Source organism: Benincasa hispida, chromosome 1 (genome assembly GCF_009727055.1).
Source record: "Benincasa hispida cultivar B227 chromosome 1, ASM972705v1, whole genome shotgun sequence".
Lineage (NCBI taxonomy): Eukaryota > Viridiplantae > Streptophyta > Magnoliopsida > Cucurbitales > Cucurbitaceae > Benincasa > Benincasa hispida.
The window spans coordinates 7,107,596-7,128,659 of NC_052349.1; positions in this window are offsets into that span (position 1 = coordinate 7,107,596).

The following is a 21,064-nucleotide window of genomic DNA, read 5'->3' on the forward strand; positions in this document are numbered from 1 at the left end:
TCAACCATTTCTTTTATATTTCCAACATCATTCTCTTCATACCTATACTTAGAGGATTTTTCATGCAAGGATGAACTAGGAAGTTCCTCACCATGCCAAAACCAAATCTTATAACTTTCATCAATCCCATTAAAATATAAATGATCTCTAATATCATTGCTATTATGACTTTGACATTTTCCACATTTCAAACAAGGACAACGTATAGTAGTATTATTTGTATTGGAAAATCTAAATTTGATGAAGTTTTCTACACCTAACTCAAACTCTTTAGATAATCTACTCTTCGTCATCCATGACTTATCCATACTTATAATAAGCTAATCTTGGAACTACAAAAAAATATTACAATAATTCAAATTAGATAACTCATATAACTTATAAAATTTGATGGAATTGATATTTATAGAGAACTTAAGAATCTTTATTCGCGGAAGGTGATTGAAGACATAAAAATCCATAAAACCAAGCAGATCAACAACATTAACATCTAAAACATAAACAACCCACCAAAATTTGGTCCAAATAATCAAACATTATATTCCAACAGAATCACAAAAACTAATAAAACCAAGCAGATCAACAAAATATCAGCAATAATAATAATAAACAACGAATCTAATCTAATCACAACACTCCAACCAAACTCAAAAGTCCAAACTGCATACACATAAAAAAAAAAAAAAAAAAAAAAAAAAAAAAAAAACACTACATCCTCAATCACAAACTAGGATCACAAACTAATCACAAATTGCATCTCAAACTTATAAAAAAAAAAAAAAAAAAAAAAAAAAAAAAAAAAAAATCTGTAAGTGCATCCCCAAAACTACACCATCTAATCTAATCACAAACTGCATCCTCAAACTAAAAAAAACAAAAAAAGAAAAGAAAAAAGAAACATACACATAACAAATATATACACATTTCAATTAAAAGATAATATATACAAATAACAAAAATGCAAACTAAAGTCCTAAGCTCACTTTTTTAATTTAAAAAATAAAAAAAAATTATATTATTCACGGTAGGAACGATCCCAATGGCACCAACAAACCCCAGTGGTACCACGAACCAATGACATTGGACGACACCATTCACAGCGAACGACCCACCGAACGGCACCACCGGCAGCAGACGACCCACTGGACGACACCACCAGTAGTGGATCTCAGCGGCAATGGACGACTACGGACGACAACACTGATGGACAACCTGATAAATTTAGGGTGGCGACGACTGGAGAAATGCGGACGACCAGGGTTTGGGGTAGGAGAGAAATGGAGAAAATGAAATGATAAATTTAGGACTTTTCATTAAAGTAAGAAAAAAAAATATTATTAGGAAATTTTTTTTTACATTTTACTTGACACAAAAAAAAATGTCAAGTAAGACCTTATATTACTTGACACGAAAAATCGTGTCAAGTAAAGGTTCGCATAAAAATATCCGAAATATTCCATCAATCTTTGTTTTTTTAACCCTTTTACTTGACATTTTTTTGTCCAAAATCATATTACTTGATGTTTTTGCACAGAAACATCAAGTAATTAAAAACTACAAGTGTCAAGTAATGTAGATTTTGTAGTAGTGATTTAATATTATTTTATTTTTGTGCTAAATAACTAGTTTTGGACACATGGTGTGCATTTGGTTTATGTTGGGTTTTAAAAGAAATTATTTAAAATATATATTATTATATTATTTTTTGTTTGTCCAATGGCTAGCGGGTTTAAATCTCCATCTCCACCATTCAATTTTTTAACCAATATCCAATTACGCAAATTGAATTTGGTTTTCCGCTACCCCATTCTTTTTAAACTCTTCATCTTCTTCAAAATTAAAAACACTTTCACATTATTTTTACAATCCTCTATAATTATATAAGTCTCAATTATTGCTCTCTCCAAGCTTCATTTTTTCTTATTTTCATCTTATTCTTGAGAGAGAAATATTGTATTGTGAGGATTGATTTGTTATGAGCTAAAATTTGTAAATCCACTCTTTTAGAAAGTTTGTCAAATGTGCTCTTTATTTTTCCAAACTTTTGTAAGGGTTGACTCTTGATCCCGGAAAAAGAGTTGTTACAACGGTTTGATCCTAAACTGTGGAAAGAGTCAAGTTCGTAGTGACATACCCAAGATGAGCTTGGAAAGTGGATGTAAATCGGGTTGCCCCGAACCACTATAAAACTACCGAAGTCAATTTTTGTATCCTCTCCTATTTAATTTTGAAATTAATTGTTATAATTTATGCTTGAAATTACTTCTTCATATTTGATTGGTAATTCTTAAATTTTCAAATCATTTATCAATCTTATTATTAAAATTAAATTGAGTGTTTAAAAGTGTCAATTCTAATAACTTGGCTACTTTGGGTTGAAATTATTTGCATGCAATTTTTGTTTAAACTACTGGTTAGAAAAAGGTTTATTAATTTGCTTAATTGCACCCATTTTGAAAAAAAATTAATAATCTTAATAAACCTCATTCACCTTTCTAGGATTGTCATAGCGATCCGACGAAAATGAGTTCAAAACTTTTGACCTAATTTCCAGGTGGGTCCATCAAACATTACACCTCCACTAAAGAAGCTACATAAAAAACTTCCTTCATGACGATCTTGGCAGTAGCTTGGGTTTCATCAATTTATTGATTTATTTGCTTTTGTTCATCTTTAATTGTCTTAAAGTTGTATTTATAACAATAATTTCTTATATTGTCTACGTCATGTAGACCTATTGAACTATTTTGGGACCTACCTGTCCAAATTGAAAATTATACATCAATATTTAATAAAAGAAAGTGATTATATAGAAAATGTAAGACTACTGCTAGTCACCTTTATGTTCTCCTTCTATCCACCGAAAATTTATTTTAAAAAATATATATATGGCCACGTGTCAGGCTGCACCTAAGTTTTTTCCAACCAATACAGCCACTAGTTTTACAAAAGTCCAGATACAACAAAAATAAAAAAATAAAAAAGACATTTTGTTATTATTAAATGATTAATACAAAATAAGAAAATAATAAATAGTTTAAATTAAAGTTTTACATCGACACATTATTGAATCAACCAAATCAAAATAAATAATAATAATATTTTTAATTACTAAGTAACTAATATGACTATGAAAATTTTTCAAAATTGAAAAAAAAAATAATGATTTAAATTAAAGTTTGAAATAAAGTGAATAATTAGATTATCCACATCAAAATTAAAAAAAAATTTTATTCAAAAAAATAATAATAAAAAACATTAACACATAATCAAATCAATCCGAATAAAAAATTATTGAATAACTAACATAGAGGTTCTAACAATTGAATTTTTTTTTTTATTCGACTTAAAGTCGGAAATAAATGGGATACTTAGATGGAGCTTTTTTAAATATAAAAAAATATTTAAAACTATTTACACTTTATAGCAAAAAAAAATTTAAAAGTTTTTTAAACTTTTTTTTGCTATAAAATCTAAATTTTTCTAGAATTTTTCTATTTATAATGCTTTCCCTAATTAGATTATTCAGATAAAAATAAAATTGCATATTTTTTAATTAGTAAGGTTCTGTTTGATAATTTATTTATTATTTTTTTAAAAAAAATTAAGCTTATTTTACCATATTTTTTACCATAATTTGTATGTTTTCGAAGTATAATGGTTGAATTCTTAGTCAAATTCCAAAAACAAAAACAACTTTTTAAAGGTTACTTTTTTTTAATTCTCAAAATTTAGTTTTGTTTTTTAAACTATTGGTGAAAAGTAAATAACAAAGAAAGAAATTTGAAAGTGGAAGTAGTGTCCATATGCTTAATTTTAAAAATAAAATGGTTATCAAACGAGACTTAAATAATTAACTCAAAATGTTTAAACATATTAGATGGGTTTAAATTAATCTTGAAAATAAGTAAATAATCAAATGATATATAAAACTAGTAAAGAAATACGTGCATATGCACGTAAAATCATAGCTTAGTTTAAAAATATTAAAATATAGTAATTTTTAGAATGTAATAAATAAAATATTATATAGTTTTCTTTTAATTACTACTAAATTTTTAAAAGTGAGAGGACATGTTGACAAAATTGAATGTATGTAATAAACATTTGATATTAAGATATAGAGAAATTACTTTAGATGAAAAAATTGTTGAAAATATTTATAAACAATAGTAAAATATCACAGTCTATTTACGATAGACCGTGGTAGACAATAGAATTTTGCTATATTTGTAAAAATTTTGGTTCATTTTCCTATATTTAAAAACAACCCTCAAATATATATTTTTTTTAATTTTATTAAAAATTTTAAACTAAAATTCTTCTCAAAAAAAATTTAAAACCAAAATTAATTTTAAAAATTTGCATTAGATAAATCAAAATTTTGGTCATGATGAAATCTTTGATTGAAAAAAATATATGTATCAACCATAAATAATTGAATGAGTTAATATAAATTTGACAAAAGCAATATAATTTATCTCTAAAATATGAAAATGTGGGCATATTATATAAGAGTTTTTCCATAAGTCAATAAAAAAGGACGTACACTCACTCTAGGAAAAAAGATTTATGATAGCTTTGAAAAACTGTTATCGTAGGTCTATTATAGCATTTTGTCCAAAGTCGTGTCAGCTCGTGTTATTAAAAGTATTGAGTTTTTTATAGCACTTTTTAAACAATATCGAAAAGTTCAACTTTTTATAACGTTTTGTTACATGCTACAATAAGTTTCCTTCTATAGTACTTGTTAAATGTTATGAAATATTCGATTTTTTATAGCGTTTTGTAAATGCTATAAATACAAGCTTCAAATAGCACATTTGGTCTTTGTAACATGTAAAATAACATTTTTGAAAAAGCTTATAGCAAAAATATGTAGCTATCATTTATCTATTATGACATTTATTTACAATTATAATTATTAATTTAATAAAAGCTATAATAAGTTTTATTGTCAACGTTTTGTATTCATAGCATTTATTAGCTTTTTATAGTTTTAATGAATCCTATTGTTGCAAATTTATAACCTCTCAAATATGTTTATAATCCTATTATTGTGTTTCATACATTTCTACATTAGAAATCAAATAAAATTATATTTATATAATCTCCAAAATGAATGTTATCATAATAAGCATTCAATACGAGATTCATATATCCTAACAAAAAGGAGATATAGTAATGAGTATACTAGAAACTTGGAGATGAAACAAAGCATAAATTTATAAATTACAACATATGTCAATATCAAATTCCAAAATAACTTCAACTTAGTTGTGTTTGTAGCCGACCACAAAATACTTGGAGATGCATGCACTGATAGTCCTTCATCAACCTACAAAAAAAAATGTTAAGTAATAAAAAGTTTAAATAAGGTTATTAAACTAAAGAAATAAAATAATCGATAAATATATGTACTAATTAAAATTTTATCAGATGACCATGCAACTGTACTGTCGATTGCATCTTTTATGTATGTCATCGTTGTGAGTTTGGCCTCCATAAAAATGTGTCATATATTATTGGCAAGTCTACCCAAACTCTCACTGCTTGTGGACCAAGGGGAATATGATGAACAAGATTTTTTGGGTCATTTGAAGACCATCGACCTTTAGTAACAACCTCTCTTATACCACACAAATCTAGCAACTTGTACTTGCGAAGAACATTATAATTATTAATACTCTATCAACAAGGCAATATAAAGAGCAATATATAACATGGTGAGAAACTTACAAAAAGTTTGTTATTCTAAAAGAAGTTTAATAATCTACAAGTAATAAATAAGAATATAAGAAACAAATAATAAACACTTTCTGAAGGTAAAGATACCACCGAGTCAATAGCAACGTGTCAATCAAGGGTTCATTTAATGCATTAGGAGATGTTTACTTGTATTTCCCTAATATTAAAAGATTCTTTAAAAAATAAAGTAAACTATTAAATAATAAGAAAACATTAACATAAACCACATTGATTCTACTAGTTAGTAGCATACTTGAACTTAGAGTAGGTGAGATATCAAAGATCTCATTTCAATCATCTCTCTCTCCATCTTGTTACATTTTTTTCAAGTTAGGTATAACTCTCTCTTTGAGAAAATGTAAACTGTTGGGGTTAATACCCTAAATCTCATAGGGTCCTATAATTTGTAAACATTATATGAACAAACTCATTTTATATTTAATAAAATATTTAATATTTTATTCATTGTCTATAAAATATATGATATTTTAGTTGCATTAACCACAAACCAATAAACTAACATCCAAGGTTATCATTGTAACTTAAACATGTATGTGGAGACATACAGGTGGATCATGTTTAAGTGATAACCTAAATGGTTTGTAGTATGGATAAGGCTGGGTACGTTATCCTGTGATACTACGAGTATGGCCCGCTTTGTAGGTGTTACAATTGTTGTAAAGTGCTTCAAATGATCTGATCCTGAATATTCATATATTAGACATGCGAGCGGGGATATTCTATACAAAGTGTAGGATTGTATCAACAGTAGCGGAAGCACAAGGATCATCTAAGCATTCAAATTCACTAATTTTGGCAAAATATAAAACATGCTTTTGTAGAAAAATTGAGTTTCAAGACATACCTCTTGTAGAACTTCTTCAAAGCTCCATCTCCAGCTGCTATCTTCTCCATATCTTGTTGTAGACCACCTCAAGATCTTCCATACTATTTTCTTGGTACTCTAGATTGAGTTATGGGACTCAAAATAAGCTTGAATCAAGGGATGAAGGAGAAAAGCTCACTGCTGCAACCTTGTTGAAGAACCTTTCTTGTGTGAGCTTGGAGAAGACAAGGCAATGTTAATGCTTCATGTGTGAGCTACTTAGGTGATGGATAATGGAAAAATCCATTTTTCTATTTTGTGTGTTTGTTTTCCAATTTTTCTAATTTTATCTAAAAATCAAAATTTGATTTTAAAATGAAAATTTACTTAATTTCATAAATTAATTATTAAATAAAACTTAATTAATTTAATATAAAATATTAAATTAATTTTAACACATATCCATCTTTATATATTTAAATCATATTTAAATATATAAATTCTCTTATTTCGTTTAATTCTAAAACTAAACATGTAATTATATCTCATATAATTACTAATTTCCTTAATTCTAATTTGAACCTTTCAAATGAACTTATCACGCTATTCTAGAACTAGTCCGTTACGAGCTAGTAGGGGGACCTCGTGGACCTACAGATCATGGGCTCCAAGGATCCGAGATTAACCGACTAAACATATTAGACCAAATTAATCCTCATTCGTTAACTAATGGATCACTCCACTAAAACCCATAGTTGCACTCCCCTCACTGTAGATATATTATGTCCACATGATTTAACCATAATCAGCAAGTAAAGCCTTCACAGGTTGTTTGTAATAACGACTGGGTCAAATATCTGTTTTACCCCCGAGATTACGTCTTATTCCTTAAGTCCCTACTGATCCTCTAATGAACAACTGATTTGTGATCCAATCACCAAACCAAACTCTCTCAGCCCAGTGAGAGGGTAAGGCCCTTTGTTCAAGACCTAAATTCAGTACTTGAGAGAACAACCTTTCTCTTATCCCTAAATCGGGTAGGTGTGAACTTCTTCTTGCACCCTATGTCCCCAGCTATCTATCCGGTCTTACCTCTGAAATGGGAGACTTATTGAGCCAGCGCTGTTGAGTCAACCCTCAACTATGCAAATCTAAAGGCAATCCCGAATAAATAGGAGTTTATGGTTAGCTCAAGATTAAGATCGAGTTACCTAGGTCATCTAGGTGAAATAGTCAGTCTTAAACAGTAAACAATGTTATAAAGTAAGAGTGACTTATTTCTTGGTCCTAATCTTATGCAAACTCATTGCATTGGACACCCCCACTCTTCATGTCATAACATGTACGAATTAGGACCACATCGTATGTAGCATTTTACAACTCTTTGTAACAACTACAGAGTAGGTCGCATCCAATGGTGTTACCAGAATAAGGTACCCAACCTCATTCATGTGCTATAGATCATTTTGACTATTTACTCAAACCCGATCCACTCTTATGTCTCCACATAAAGTTCAAGTACTCATACGATAGTCATGGGTCTTAGTTTATTGGATTTAGACTTTCATACAATTTATGAGATCAATAACAAGTATATTGATAATAGAAAATGTTATCATTTTACAAACTGCGAGTTTTTAGGACATAAAACCCAACAATACTCCCACTTGGACTAAAACTCCAGTGGATCAATATATACAAATATATACAATGTTGAGTTTACATGAAGAGAAATAAATGTACAAATACAATAAACTAGGGCATCACAATACCCATCAATTCTCCCACTTGCCTTAGTGATACAAAACTCGTAGACCTAGTCCTAATAGGTGACCCTCAAACATTTTAGCCGAAAGGGCCTTCGTAAATGGATCAGCTATATTTCTATTGCTGATTCGCTTGCAGCTACATACTCAGCTTCCATTGTGGAGTCTGCATTACAACTCTACTTGATGCTTCTCCACACAACTGCTCCTCCGTTAAGAGTGAATACTGACCCCAAAGTTGATTTCCTCGAATCAATATCGATCTGAAAGTCAGAATTAGTGTATCCAGTAAGGATCAGATCCTTAGGATCATACACAAGCATATAATCTCTCGTTCTCCGAAGATACTTAAGAATGTTTTTAACAGCAGTCTAATGGTCATGACCAGGATTGGACTGAAATCTGCTGACAATTCCTATAGCATAGCATATATCGGGACGAGTACACATCATTACATATATGAAACTCCCAACTGCAGATGCATATGGAATTCGATTCATCTTCTCAATTTCTTGAGGTGTCTTAGGACTCTGCTCCTTAACAAGTGAATTCCATGCTTGAAAGGTAAAGATACTTTCTTGGAACTTTGCATTTTATACCTAGACAACATCTTGTCTATATAAGATGCTTGAGATAATGCCAATGTTCCGTTCTTGCGATTCCAAACATTTGGATTCCAAGAACATACTGTACTTCTCCCAAATCTTTCATTTGGAATTGTGAAGCTAGCCATCTCTTAACGTCAGCTAGATATTCTACCTCATTCCCAATGGTAGAATATCATCAACATAAAACACTAGAAAAGCGACAGTTTTGTTGACGATCTTCTTATATACACAGGGTTCGTCAACATTTTGTTCAAAGCCATAAGATTTGATTGTAGCGTCAAATCTCATATTCCAGAATCTAGAAGCTTGTTTTAATCCATAAATGGATCGATTAAGCTTGCAAACTTTTTGCTCTTGACCCTGCTGTATAAACCCTTCTGGTTGAGACATATAGATACTCTATTCAAGATAGCCATTCAGAAAAGCTATCTTGACATTCATTTGCCATATTTCATAATCATAAAATGCGGCTATGGATAAGAGTATTCTAATAGACTTTATCGTGGCAACTAGAGAGAAGATTTCTTCAAAATCTAATCCCTCTCTTTAGGTAAACCGTTTTGCCACAAGTCTAGCTTTGTAGGTCTGTACCTTACCAGCTTGGTCTCGTTTTCTCGTGTAGATCCACTTGTAACCAATGTGTTTTACCCCTTCTGGTTGATCTACAAGATCCCAGACAGAATTGAAATACAGAGATTCCATTTCAAGGTCCATGACTTTAATCCATTGGTCTTTGTCCACATCGTTCATTGCTTGATTAAAAGGCAACAGATCCTCTAAATCATCATCTGGTATGATGACTTGAGTTTCAGTTAAACCCATTTACCGGTCAGGCTGTTGCACAACCCTCCCACTATGATGAGGCATTCTCAACTCTTGAGAAGGATGTGAAGTATCAGTTTCATCAACAACTCTTGTCGAAGGACCTCCTCGATCAACAACTCTTATTAATACATTTGTCGTTCCTCTGGACATTTCTTCTATTACTAGCCTACTGTGAGGTTGATGGTTCTTTATATAATCTTCCTCCAAGAAGGTTGCATTTGTCGATACAAATACTTTATCTTCCTGAGGATGATAAAATAGACCACCTTTAGTTTCTTTTGGGTAGCCTACAAATAGGCATACTTTTGAATGGATTCCAACTTTTTAGGATTTTGCACAAACACATGTGTTGGACAACCCCAAATTCTGAAGTGATATAAATTTCCTTTGCGTCCTCTTCAGAGCTCGTAAGGTGTTTCAGAAACAATTTTCGAGGGAACCATGTTCAAAATATACATTGCAATCCATCTGCGTGTCCCAAAAAATAATTTGGTAACTGAGCGTAACTCATCATGGAATCAACCATGTCCAACAAGGTTCTGTTTCTTCTCTCTACCACACCATTTTGCTGAGGTATGCCAGAGGCTGTGAGTTGAGATTGAATTCCATGTTCTATCAAATAGTTCTGGAATTCTATATCCATATACTCACCACCTCGATCCGATCGAAGTGTTTTAATCTTTTTACCTAATTGGTTTTTAACCTCGGCCTTAGACTCTTTGAACTTTTCAAAAGTTTCAAACTTTTGGTGTATTAGGTAAACATGCCCGTACCTTGAATAATCATCTATAAAAGTAATGAAATATTCATACCCTCCTCTTGCTTTAACATTTAGAGGCCTACAAAGGTCATGAATCAGCTCTAGGGGTTCTTTGGCTCTAAGACCTTTTCCAGAAAAAAGATCTTTTTGTCATTTTACCCTCAAGACAGGACTCACATGGTGGTAATGAACTGTCTTCCAACTTGTTTAAAAGACTGTTCTTAACCAATTTCTCAATCCTGTTGAGATTTATGTGATCCAGTCTCAAGTGCCAAAGATAGGCATTTGGAGAAATTTTCCTCTTCTTATGAGTTCCAACAGTTTTAAACATCTCTATATTCAGCACTGCTTTGACCTCAATTGGTTTTAACATATATAAGTTATTTTCTAATTTTGCAGAGCAAATCTGTTTATTTCCCATTTTGATGAACACTTCACCATTTTCGAAATAAATTTTATAATTTTGTTCTAGCAAACAAGAGACAGATATTAGATTCTTTTCATAGAAGGAATATAATATACATTTTTCAAATAAATGTACTTATCTCCTATAAATAACTTCATATCTCCCACTGCTTTGGCCAAAATAATCTCCCCGGTCCCTACCTTAAAGATTGTTTCACCTTCTGTCAACTGTCTCTAGGAACTCGTTTCATGTGAGATAGTACATACATGATTAGCGACATCTGAATCAATTATCCAGATTTTATCGTTTTCCACTAAACATGCTTCGATAACGAGTAAATCATATTTATCTTGTTGTTCGAATTCATCATCCTTATCTACATAATTCATAATTTTAGATGAGTTCGGAGATAGAGGATAGTCCTCTGTTAAAACTCTGTTGGTATGATCAACCGCTAGTAATTTGTTTGTCGATTTGATTTTACTGTTATGTACATCGGAAGTGAGTATTACAGAAGAATTCGACATGCTGATAAAATTCAAACAAATTCTAATTAGAAAATTGTAACTAAATCTAAAGTCAAGTTTTAGCAAAAAGTAATAATGTACCCGTAACCATTATTTATTTGCAACGATATTTTAGTGAGTCAGAATATGTGCTACCGAGGGGCAGTCAGATACTCATTCACTAAAACAAACAATTTTGACCAAACACTATCCCCAAAATAACTCTTCTTCCTATAGTCGTTTAGTTATCGTTTTCGGTCAAGATCTTTACTAACAACTTAGTAATTCTTGTAAGTGTGACCCACCTTAAGCCTTCTCCCTCAAAACCAAAATAGTCAGAGCCCACCACTTTTGGGTTCTCACCCTAAGAATACCAAGGTTTCATTGTGGTAGTGTTTGGGTTTTCTAATTCGAGGTTATTTTGAAGAAGGTCTTCAAAAGGTTCGTGATTCCATTCGAGGGAGGATAGTGAAGAAAAGGTTCTTCAAAGGTGATGTATCTTGAACTATTTTCTTGCAAAAGCATGTTGTAATTTAATTTTAAATGCATATCCATTGTTTGTTTACTGTAAACTTTATATTCGATAATTTATGGAATTTGGTCGATCCACTTTCGCTCAAGGTTCTCCTCATACGAGATCCTTCAATTGGTATCAGAGCTAGGTTATAGGTTTCTGATTCCAAATTCCATTCTTGTATTGAATCGTCTACAGTACTGGTGGTTTTTATGATCTACATTCTATTTATGCAATGAATGGTTGTGGATAAATTGTTGACGGATGTTTTTGAGATAGAACTCGGCCTCGAGGCTCCATGGGTGTCCCCCTGCGGGTGGCATTTGAGTATGCCAATATCAAGGTGAATGGAGAGAATGTTTATAGTAAGTAGGAGTGGGACGTGTCACAACACATCCCTCAGTCTTTCTCTTTAGGTTGATAAAGTTTCATGCATCGCCTTGAGGCATCGTGGGTGTCCCCTAAAGGATGGTTGTATTGCATGACGCTTTATTTGATCTCTAAAAATGGATAGGGTTGCATTTGTCTCTTGTTCCAATCATTGTTTCCCTACGGTTGACTCAATTGAAGCGAGACTCTAGAACCTAAAATGAAGGGCTACACTTACACAAAATTGTTAAAGATGTTAACAAATTTTGGACCGAACAATGGTGATTATCAGTTACAAGGACAATGAGTATTTTTGTCTAATGGTTGAGAATGTCTCATTTCAGTGAAAGGGCACTTGATTACCCTATGGTGACTTTTGTCCTGCCTCACTGAAGCATCATTGCAAAATAAATGTCACTTTGGGTACACTAGATTATTTTGCTAAAACTGGATTGGTTTTTTTAAAAGTAGTTTAATGCAAGTAGACTAAAGTAGTTTGTTCTTTTTTCACCAAATTTAAAATAGCTACCGCTACTCTTAGTTTACTAGCCATCGATAAATTAACGGGCGAAAACTATGCTAGCTGGAAAAACACGATCAACACTATTCTAATCATCGATGACCTGCGTTTCGTCCTGATGGAGAAGTGTCCTCCCATTCCACCTCTCAATTCTCCTCAAAACGTTCAGAAAGAATATAAGTGTTAGATGAGGGCAAACGAGAAGGCCCGAGCGTATATCTTGGCAAGTCTTAATGAAGTCTTGGCCAAGAAGCATGAGTCCATGCTCACAACCCATGAGATCATGGAATCCTTGAGGGGAATGTTTGGACAACTGTCTGCACAGCTCAAGCACGACACTCTCAAGTACATCTCTAATGCTCGTACGCAAGAAGAGGCATCTGTTCGAGAACACATTCTGAACATGATGATCCACTTCAACGTGGTGGAGCTGAATGGGTCAAGCATTAATGGGGCCAGCCAAGTTCGCATCATACTGGAAACTTTACCTGAAAGTTTCCTGCACTTCCGTAGCAATGTTGTTTTGAATAAGATTGACTACAACCTTACTACCCTACTCAACGAGCTACAGACCTTCCAATCCTTGTTGAAAATCAAGGAGAAGAAGGGTGAAGCAAATGTTGTTTCATCTTCCAAAAAGTTCCATAAAGGTTCGACCTCTGAAACTAAGTGTGTACCTTCTCCTCCGGCACCAAAAAGTGAAAAAGAAAAAAGGTGGAAAGGGGAAGGCTGCTGCTAACCCAGGAGTTCTTGCACCAAAGGGTAGACAACCTATCAGGGTTGACAAAGGAAAATGTTTCCATTGCAACCAAGATGGGCACTGGAAGAGGAACTGTCCCAAATATTTGGCAAAAAAGAAGAAGGCCAAACAAGGTAAATATGATTTGCTTGTCTTGGAAATTTGTTTAGTAGAAAATGATGATTTTGCCTAGATTATTGACTCTAGGGCCCCTAACCATGTTTGTTCTTCATTTTAGGGAATTAATTCCTTGCGGAAACTTGATGTTGGTGAGATGACGATGCGAGTTAGAACCAGGCATGTCGTCTCAGCTGTGGCAGTGGGAGGTCTCCGGTTGACTTTACAGAATAGATTTCTAGTTTTGAATGATATATCTGTAGTTCCTGAGTTAAAAAGGAACTTAGTTTTTTTAAAGTGCTTGTTAGAAAGTTCTTATCAAATTAACTTTTCTTTTAATAAAGTGTTTATTACAAAAAAATGGTGTTGATATATATTCTGCAAATCTAGAAAATAATCTGTATATGTTAAGGTTGTTAGCAATAAATGCCCTCCATAACATAGAGATGTTTAAAACTGTTGTAACTCAACATAAAAGACTTAGAATTTCTCCTAAGTAAAATGCTCAACTTTGGCACCTAAGACTAGGACACATTAATCTCAATAGGATTGAGAGGTTGGTGAAGAATAAACTTCTAAGCGAGTTAGAAGAAAATTATTTACCTGTGTGTGAGTCATGCCTTGAAGGCAAGATGACTAAAAGACTTTTTACTAGAAAAGATCATAGGACCAAATAACCTCTAGAGCTAGTACATTCAGACCTTTGTGGTCCGATGAATGTAAAAGTTAGGGAAGGTTATGAATATTTCATCATATTTACTGATGATTATTCAAGGTATGAGTATGTTTATTTAATGCAACATAAATTTGAATATTTTGAAAAGTTTAAAGAATTCAAGGCTGAAGTTGAAAATGCATTAAATAGAACGATTAAAACATTTTGATCTGATCGAGGCGGAGAGTTTATGGATTTAACATTCTAGAACTATATGATAGATCATGGAATTGTATCCCAACTCTCAGCACCTGGTACATGATGCTTGATTTTGTGAAGTGAATTATGGATGATATGCGATGGTGAAATTGCGTTGTGCACTCAAGTTTCCTCAGCATAATCCAAGTGTAAATTCCACTGAGTTTCTTAGTAAGTCCAGGGTTGAACTTAGGGACTTGTGAAAACAGATTGCATTGGTAATTTTTATGAAAACTTTGCGATAACTGGAAAAATAAATAAATTGTTGGGATTGTTGTTTGCGTTAATGAAAAATAAACAAATGCGGCGGAGTTTGAAAAGTGTTGAAAAACGGGAAAGCGATGAGTAGAAATACAAGTTATTTTTGCTCTTAAGTTGGAACAACTAAGGTTTTTAATGATAAATTCTCCTCATTTTTTAGAAGAAACGCATGGAATTACTTAAACATTAGTAAACTCATGCAAAAGAAGTTTTATTACTAAATACTGCGACACTAACGCGTTATATTGCAGGATTTCAACAAGAAACTAACGTATGAGTAAAAAGTGTCGCAGGCAAAATTTCTAACGCATGCGCCATGCGTCGGAGGGAATTCAACGCAGAGAAGATTCATTGATACAGGCTGTTTGTGTCAAATCACCACTTGCAAGTATGGGCACCTGCAGCAGGCGGCGTCTGAAAAGCTTCTGAGTGTCAGGCGGCTGACCAAGCATGGACTTTAATGCTGCCCATCACCAAGTGGAGATGACCAACGCGTATAAATAGATGAAGACCCTCCAAAACACAGATATACATATACATACACAGAAATTTTGAAGATTCTCACTCTCACAATTAGAGTAGTCATAGTTTTAGTTCTTTAGAAACTGTGTTGTGGTACCAAGACGATCAGAAGGGTTGAGAACTACCATCACCGCCGGTCAGGGAGCGGAGGAAGTCAAGCTTGAGAAAGACACTTCACCCAACTTCTATACAAGTGATTGTACACAACAAGATTAAGCCAAAGAGATATAAGAAATTGTACTCTGCGACTTGACTCAGTTTCTTTCATCTTATTTATCACTTTCATTTCATCTGATTAAATATTGCTTTTGTAAAGACAATCTGCTTCTTTATAAAATTCATATATTTGATCCATCACACTTTGTCATTGTTTATTTCTTGTTTATGTTGAATGCATCTGTACTTTATTCAAAATCTCATTTTAAATGCTTAAGCCATCTTGATCAATTGGTGAAAGCATACTTAGCTTAGATTATTCGAAAGAATAAATAAGCCAGCATCAGTAGGACGCCTAGTACATCTAGAGATAGACTTACTGATGTCTATTGCATTATGTGTTAGACGCATACATCCTAGAGATAGGTTTTGTATGTTATTCGCATTGAGAAGTGTTGAATAAAGTCTAACGCATAAACAAAGATAAGCAAATCATCCCATCTCATCCACATCACACTCTGGTTTGTGTACACTCATCTTAAACCGACGCATACCACTCACATTAAAATCCATTTTCACATGATCCATCACTCACTACTCAACTCTTTTGTATCTTCTTGCACAAGCACAATACTTTAGTGTAAATAACACATTTCTCTTCATACATTTAGGAAACCCCTACAATAGCTACAACACAAGGTCTGCGTTAGTTTAACTGAATCCCTGAGTTCGACCCTGGACTTACCAGGAACCTAAATTAGATTTATACTTGGGTCTAGTTTAGGAAAACTTGAACGTCAATAGTGGAGTGTTGTGCGTTCTGTTGCATATCTCTAACGCACCAACGCGTTACAATCACATAAACACATCAAAGCATCAATGCATCATTTATACTTAGAACTTATTCTTCCAATTTATTTTATACAATACACTCCTAGCGTGATTAAACTCCTACTCTATACATTCTTGTTAATCTATTTAGTATGTTTATGAGTATGTGTGTATGTATTCCAGGGTTTCTAAGTCAGGTTAAGTAGGCGAGTAGGCAGTAAGTGCCAACAAAAGGGTTGGTAACTATTGCAATCATATTTTCTTTCAGATTAATAGAGTAATCTGGGAGGGGATGTGACAGTTCAAGCCTCGAAATCAATCCTTAAGTGAGCAATTTATCTACTTACCCCAACATCAGGGAAGGAGTGAATTTCGTCTTGTGTAGCTGTGTTCCAAGCTCCCCAATGAGACGAATCCCCAAAATGGTAGGTATATTGAGTTGGCAATTTAGCCACTCCAGCCTATACAAATCAAAGGATCGCCTTCATGGGCAGGAGTTCACAACTCACTCAGGATTCAAGTCATGTCACTTATGGTCATCTTAGTGAAATGTAAGTCTCTATTATTAACAAAGTTATTTAATTAGACTAATCATTTCATGGTCCAGTCTTATACAAACTCTTTGTATAGGATACCCTCGCTCACACGTCTCTACATGAATGATAAGGATCAGATCATTTGTAGCACTTTACAACACTTGTAACATCTACAAAGTGGAATGTATCGTAGTGTCACTAGGATAAGGTACCCAATGTTATCCATCTACTACAGACCGTTTAGGTTATCATTTAAACATGATCCACTTGTATGTCTCTACATACATGTTTAAATTACAAAAATATCCTATGATCTTAGTTTATTAGATTGAGTGTATGCTCATAAAATAACAATTATCTTATTAATAACAATTTGTTAATACAATGTTTACAAACTACGAGAATAAAATAGAGATTTAGAACATCAATCCAACAATCTCCCATTTGTCCTAAAGCTTAGGGAGCTAGATGTACAATACAAATAAAGTACAAAATACAATAAACTAGGGCATACACTATACCTAGTAACATCTCCTACTTGCCTAGACAATATGTCGCATATCCCGTAGACCTAGACTTTTCAAATAACCCTCAAACACTTTAGCCATGAGAGCCTTTGTAAACAGATTAGTAACATTGTGCTCCGTAGCAATCTTCATTACAATTGTGACCTCGATGCACAATCTCTCGAATCAAGTGATATTTCCAATCTTTGTGTTTGCCTTTTCTATGACTCCTAGGTTTCTTAGAATTTTCCACAACACCAATGTACCACAATAAAGTATGATGGACAAAGATATATTTGAAACAACTTCCAAATTAGTAAGGAACTTCTTAAGCCAAACAACCTCTTTAGCAGCTTCACAAGCAGCTACGTATTCGGCTTCCACAATGGAGTCTGTGATGCATCCTTGCTTGATGCTTCACTGAATTGTAGCTCCTTCATTCAGAGTAAACACTGACCTTGATGTGGATTTTCGAGAATCCTGATCAGTCTGAAAGTTAGAGTTTATGTATTCTGTAAGGATCAAATCATTATCTCCATACACAAACATATAGTCTCTCGTTCTCCCAAGGTACTTGAGAATTGTTTGACCGTTGTTCAGTGATTTAATCTTGGATTGGATTGATATTGACTGACAATCCCTACTGCATAGAAAATTTCAGGTTTGATACATAACATTGCATACATAAGGCTACCAACAACTGATGCATAGAGAATTTGTCTCATTGCCTTAACCTCTTGAGGAGTCTTAGGACACTGCTTCTTAGATAATACAATTCCATGCCTGAAAGGTAATAAACCCTTCTTGAAATTATGCATCGAATATCTGACAAGCATTTTGTCAATATATGATGCCTGAGACAAGGCCAACCTTTTATTCTTATGATCCTTGATGATCTAGATCCCTAGAACAAACTGCATCTCTCCCAAACCTTTCATTTGGAATTAGGCGGCTAGCTATTTCTTTACATCAATAAAAAACCTACATCATTCCCAGTGAGTAGGATATCTTTTACATATAACATGAGGAAAGCTACTGGGTTGATGATTTTCTTGTAAACACAAAGCTCATCAATATTCTGATCAAAGCCATAATATTTGATGGCAGTATCAAATCTTATATTCCATGATCGAGATGCTTTTTTCAGTCCATAAGTGGACAGATTAAGCTTACAAACCTTTTGCTCTTGACTTGTTTAATGAATCCTTCTGGTTGATTCATGTAGATGGTCTCTTCAAGATTACCATTCAAAAAGGCAGTCTTGATGTCTATTTGCCATATTTCATAGTCAAAATATGTGGCTATGGACAAGAGAATTCCAATAGACTTTAACATGACAATAGGTGAGAAAGTTTCTTCATAGTCCACTCTCTCAACTTGGCTTTGATACTAATTGAAGGGAATCAGTGAAGGTTCGCAGCGGAAAAGGATCGGTCTCAATTTTATATTTACAGAATTGAAGTTTTACAAAACAAGAAAAAATTGCATTATAATAAAAAAAATTATACAACATGCATTTACACAAAAGAATTAGGGAAGAAAGAGGACTTATCCTTGAAGCCCAATAATCTTCGCATAGTCCCTTAATCCGGTCACTAACATTTTAGTCTTCCAATTCGATCTCCAAGAACTGAGATCTCAAATGAAGACACCACCACTTGAGAACCTTTTGTATTCTCTTGGGATGAGAATTTGGCATAAGTGATGAGCTCTACTTCTTTTGGAAAAGGGAGGAGAGGAAGAAGAAAAACAAATTTTCTTCTATGTGTTATTCGAGGTTTTTTAGAGATAACCCAAAGAGATTTTCTTTCTCCTTTTGCGTCAAATGCAAAACCCAGGGACCAATCCACCGTAACCTCTCTCAACATCATAAGTGATGGAGAGTAAAAGTAGGGAGGGAGTTGTTTTCATAACTCCCTCATTTATTTTAATTCAAAATTAAATTATATATAATATATAAATACATATAAATATAATAACTAATTTATTATATATATATATATATATATATCAAATATAACATATTACTTATAGTTTCTCTTAATTTTCTCTCAATTAAACGTGTGTGGGGAGTTATGAGAGGTTGGCTGAAGATCTTCTTCTTCCTCTTGTTATTTTTTTAGGTAGAATAACTCTCTAGTAATCTTGAGAAAAGAACACATTGAGAAGAAAAAATTCTTCCCTCTCGAATTCCTCCTTCCTCTACCAAAAGAAGCAGAGCCCACACCTCTAGCCAATTATCTATAAAAAAGATAATATAAAAGGCTCGCTTGGTGGTCTCCTCATCGGAGAGTTCGTGATCGGATCAAAGGAAGATTTATGTGAAGAAGTTATTCTTCAAGGATAAGTTTTTATTATTCTTCCCTAATTCCCTCTTCTGTGATAAGCATGCTGTAAAATTTATGGTTTTGCATAAATTATTATTATGTAAATTTGTAATTATGTGTAAAATTCCGCTTCCACATTCGAACTTCACCGTTCCTTCAGTTTAATCAATTATTTTACTTAAAAACCAAAATTTAATTCAACGTTATTTTCTTCAATCCTTTTTATTTAACATCTTTTATACATGAATTATATATATATATATATATATAATTAACACGTGCAATGCATATAATATCAAACAAGTATACAAAAAGTAAGACAAATGTAGCCACCAGTTTACAAATGAGTAAAGACAACAAAAATATTAATTTTTATTTTTAAACAAGCACAACTCAACTAAAATACAGATGTTTTAACGATAATGATATTTGTGGTTTGAATTTCCTTATTTCTATTGTATTAAAAATTATATTATATTTTTTAGTATAAAAAAATAAATAAATACAATCAAAGAGACTTTTTATTTTGTTTATTTATTTCACGGAAGCGTAGGTTGAATCAAAAAAAGATACGGAGTTCTCATTCAAATGCTACTGACATTTTTTTCTTAAAAAACTTTTTAATTTTTTTTAATTTTTTTAATTTTTTACTGGCGAATGAGTACTGAATAGTTTTTTTTAATAGATCAATGAGTAATGAATAGTTAATCAACCAAATAAGTCAAGAGAACTAAAAGGATTAATGAGGTTACCATTAAAAAAAAGAAAAACAAATTAGTGTTGATGGCTTAAATTGGTAGCTTGTTCACTAAAAAAAATGGTAGCTTGTTTTGTTTTGTATACAGATTTTGGTAATGACAACGAAGCGGTTTTGCATGTTTGTATCTAAAGATTATGCGTGTCAATCAAAACCTAGTTCATTGAATAAGACATTAACTATCGTTTTAAGTAGGTTGTTTGTTTTTTAGAAGATGTTCAAAATTACAGATATCTAACATATTTAGATAACCATATTTGTTTCGTATGAATATTTTTGGTGATATTCGAAAATTTGGATAAATGTACTTATTTCGTAGGATTTCTAAAAAAAATGTTTTAAATTTACACAATGTTCAAATAAAACCTTACGACTATTTATTAGTTTAAACCAATTTGAATTTATACAACATACCCTATGAAATTACGAGAAACAAAGGACTCATAGGGGTGTCTTTTTTTTTAATGTTGTGAATTATAGGTTTCTAACATCATTAGATAAACTACATTTATTTTGTAAGAATATTTTTTAAGATATATGGTAATACTCAG